This window comes from Trichosurus vulpecula, chromosome 6, assembly GCF_011100635.1.
Source record: "Trichosurus vulpecula isolate mTriVul1 chromosome 6, mTriVul1.pri, whole genome shotgun sequence".
In the NCBI taxonomy this organism is placed as follows: domain Eukaryota; kingdom Metazoa; phylum Chordata; class Mammalia; order Diprotodontia; family Phalangeridae; genus Trichosurus; species Trichosurus vulpecula.
In genome coordinates, this window is record NC_050578.1 from 260,161,407 (window position 1) to 260,165,882 (window position 4,476).

Consider the following 4,476-nt stretch of genomic DNA (forward strand, 5'->3'; position numbering starts at 1 on the left):
CATTAACAGCAGCACTGTCATGAGATATCAAAAGCTTTCAGCCAGTAATGAATGTCCATCTTCATCTCCTCTCATGTGGAAATATAGTGTAACTTTCAAAGACACAGCATCCCTAATACAGGAACCAGATCACTTAGATCCAGGATACTTTACTTGCAAATGAGACAGACAAACTATGTAATTTCTAGTCTTCCCTGCATTATACACTTATTCTCTCCTGAGAGCTGTTAATTTTTTTTCTATCTTCCCTCTTTCACTCTTTCTACATCCATTCCTCCCTCCTTCTTTTCCTGTTTTCCTTCCTTCCTTTCTTGTTTTCTTCATTCCTTTCTTGTCTTCCTTACTTCCTTCCTTTCCTGTCTTCCTTCCTTCTTTCCTTCTCCTTCCTTCCTCCCTCTTCCTTCTTTTCTTACTTTCTATCTCTTTTTCCTACTTTCCTTTATGTTATGAATTTTTCTTTTCCTGACCAGATGGCAATTATGTCATTCAAATCTTTGGAGTTTTTATGGAACTACCAAATATGGAAAGGAATAAGAGTGGAGAAAGCAAATTTTTCTTCATAATTCATTGATCCTGGAGCTCAGTTTCAGGAAATTTGTTGAATGCCTGGCTTAGATGTTCTTCAGTGTCCCTTCCAATTGCAATACTGTAAGTCTCTATGCCTGTCTAGGTCTTCTGTGTTGATCTGTATTAAAGGGTGGTGGAGATCCTGCAGTTTATTTTTGCTGGGTGTACATTTGTCATGGAAGACAGATTCCTCTGGTTCTAGGGCTGCTTTCCACTTTTGGTATTCACCTCCCCCCAACCCAATTCTAACCTGTACCTCCAAGAAGCTATAGCATACACAGAATTCACACCTTGGAAAACAATTCTGGCAGAGAGGCTACACCATATTGAGGGTAATTGGTAGCCCTCAAACACATAAATGTTTCAGGTGGGTAAGTACCTTGAGCCTGCGAAGACTTCCCATGGTGTAATGTGTTGATGTGAACAACTTTTTCGAAAAGGCCATGAAGGTGGTGGCAGCATACTCTGTGGAGTGCTTAAACCTTGGTTAGGCATTGATGATACCAGTGCCATCAACTGCATCCCAAGCCATCTTCAGTCTTCTTGATTTTGTTCTTTCACTAGACTTGATGATACTGACAGAAAGAGTGAGGCTAATGACTGTGCACAAGTCTGTCTCAAGTAAATCCATTTCATCCACGAGCCAAAAGAAAAGCTTTTCAGCCTATCAATGACCACAAGTCTAGAGGATCTGACTATCCATGCTGATCAGAATGAAAGGGCTGACTGTTGGATACCACGGAGACGGAAAGGCTGAGATATGTATCATCCAAGTGTTTTTGTATTTAAAATACAACATACATGAAAATAAAACAGGACTGAATAAATTAAACAAAATAATAGAAACAGGATAGTTTGTGTGGCTCGGATTTCAGGTGATATTTTTAAGGAGGAGCTATTACCACAAATATGATTGACATTCCCCTTGTTTCCGTATGGGATTAAGACTATATACACAGTAAAATAGGTCATGAGACACATAAACAAAGCATCATGGACACATGCTATGATTCTAAGCTTTATTTGATTCTTATTATATACATCTAGAGTCCTATACCCAGTGTTGCATCCATATTTACTGTCTGTGTTGTTCTTCAAACAAAGATAAAGAACTATTAAAATGTCTAATAGCAGATTGAAGGTATAGCAAAGAAGAATGCATGGAATGATGCACTGTGGTGCTCTCATTTTGAGCTGTGCCCATATGGAGTTTTTGGGACCAACAGTGATGGCCTGGAAGACACTCAAGAGGCAGGTGCTACCCAAGAAGAGGCCCCTGGTTAGTGTCTGCATGTATCTTATGATTCTTATTCCAGTCTCATCCAAGAGACATTTCACCCTCCAAAGCCTTGTTGTAGTAGGTATTCATCTAAATAGAAGCACCATGGCATTGGAAAAGGTCAAGGGGATGATAATTAGGTATTTGGGTCTTGTTCTATGAGTAATGAGGATATAAAAGCTGTTTAAGAATAGTTTGCTAGGAATCCAACTCCAGTTAGTTGCAGGTATACTATCCCCAGAATTTCATCAAAAGTCAGCATTCCTTAGCTGTTTTGTGAAGATGATTTGCTGTCAAATTCAATGTGACCTACAGAGAAACACATAACATTATGTTTGTTACATACGAAGATTTTACCATCGAAATCCAATGGCTTTCTGCATGATGTCCCTCCCTACTTCACTCCATCCTCCATTCATCTGTCAAACTGATCTTCCTAAAGTGCTGATCTAATCATGTCAACATCCCTTTTTAAGTAAACTATTAGTTACTCCCTATTGTGTTCAGACAAAAATAAAAAATACACTGTTTAGATTCAAAGCTCTTCATAACCTGGTTAATCCCTACTTCCAGGTTTTTTTAAACCTTATTCCTCCCTACTTATTCTGTGATCCTGGGAACCTGGCCTTCTGGCTATTCTTTGAATAAGATGATGAATCTCTGGAATCTAGATTTTTACTCGCTGTCCCCAATGTCTTGCATGCTTTCAATCTCCATCTCTGTTTCCTGACTTCCCTGGCTTCTTACATGCCTCAGCCAAAATCTTACCTTTTACAAGAAGGATTTCTCTATCCCCTCTGATGGTAGTATCTTTTCTCTTTTGATATTGCTAATTGATAACGGAAATAAGTCATTTGTCCTTGGTTATTTACATGTAGACTCCCCCATTATACTGTGAGCTTCAGAGAGAACAAATAGCGTCTTTTGTCTTTCTTTTGATCTCTCGTTCTTAGCATTGATCCTGGCATGCAGTAGAGGATTGAGAAATGCTTTTTGAATGATAATTTCCCCTTAGGTTGGGGCCCTTCCCCTCTACCATTTTCCCCCCCCTCCAGGAATGTCTAATTGTTGTTCCTCTTCCTCCCTCATGTTTTGTAAGTGCTGAACTTTTTGTGAATACAAATTATACAATTTGATCCTCTAAGAGCAGACATATAATTAAACCTCTGTTTCCTACTTGAGAGACTAAGAGTTATAAATTAATAAATTGCTTGTTAGCAATTAATTTGAAATTCAAAAATTCAAATTTAATTTAAATACAATTAATAAATATTTAAATAAAATTTAAATTGAAAATGATTTTAAAATTTAATCACAACATTACAATGTTTTAAAAACATATATGAAGTGATTTTCTAACAAGGTCTCTCAGCTATCACCTCTGCTTGTCAATCACTCCTGCCTAGCTACCTCCTGAGGAAAATTGAAGCAGAAACCAAAGAAAACTGCCGATTCTACAGCCTCTCAACTTGGAAAGGATTAGATGGGTAATATGGATTACTAGGGACATTTCTACATGTTAGGAAAAGAACCCCAGGATTTTTCCCAACTTGGTGGAGATACCAAAATATAACATCTAGAGTGTGAATGAACATTTTAGCTTAATTAGTGCAAATCATTACTCCTTTTTTATTTTATAAAATGATGAAACTGAGACCTAAAGAAGGAGTGGGATTTGATCAAAGTAACATAAGCAGTAAGTAGGAGACTCAGAATCTGAACCTTGCCCCTACAACTCCAGAGTAAGAATTCTTTCGTGTGTGTGTGATGCCATCATTTAAAAATTTATTTTTTTATTCTGAACTTATGAAATAAAACAAACATTTCCATAACATAGTAGAATAGGAAAAGAAATAATTTTATGTGAAATTGCAAATCTATTATGTGCAATTTGCTATTCCTTTTAAATATAAAGTTATCATGTAACTGTCTTTTTTTTTCTTCAGTCCCCCACCTTTGCCCTAGAGATGGCTACCATTAGACATACACACATATATGTATGTATGTGTGTATGTATGCATAAACACATATATGTAAAACATTCTAAATATATTTATATTAATCAGTTCTTTCTCTGGATGCTGATAGCATCTTCCTTCATATGTCCTTTGTAATTAATTTGGGTATTTACAATAGTCAAAACGACTTAGTCACTCAAAGTTGTTCTTAAAACAATAATGCCACTGCTATATACAATGTTCTTTTGGTGAGTAAGTAAGTCAATATTCTTTCCAACTCAATATCTTGTTGCAATTCACGTAACAGGAAGACAAAGAACCTTTTTACCCTCATATGAAGAACTTTTTTAAAATGTAGGAAGTCACTGAATCATGTGTATGATTGTTATTAAACACAACTGAGAGCCTGGAGGATCCTGGGATACAGGGAATGCTGAGTGATGGTGATATTTAGGAGGTAGAAATGAGAACTCAGAGGCTATGGTCACTGACCTCTAAGTTTGCATATCAGTATTATATTCCCAAATGCAAACTCTGGCTTATTGAACAGAGGTAGGGAGCAAACACTTTCTATCAGGGGTATTTGGATCAATTTAAATTTTCCCATGAGAATTTTTAACCTTTTGCTCATTCTCTCAGAATACAGAAGCGAGTTCTGGGGCACATTAAGGT

General features: G+C 36.8%; 1 pseudogene; it reads right to left on the reverse strand.

Annotated features, from left to right (window-relative positions):
- Positions 1–1,249: 1,249 nt before the first annotated feature.
- On the reverse strand, positions 1,250–2,108 carry LOC118854981 (annotated as a pseudogene).
- Positions 2,109–4,476: the final 2,368 nt, after the last annotated feature.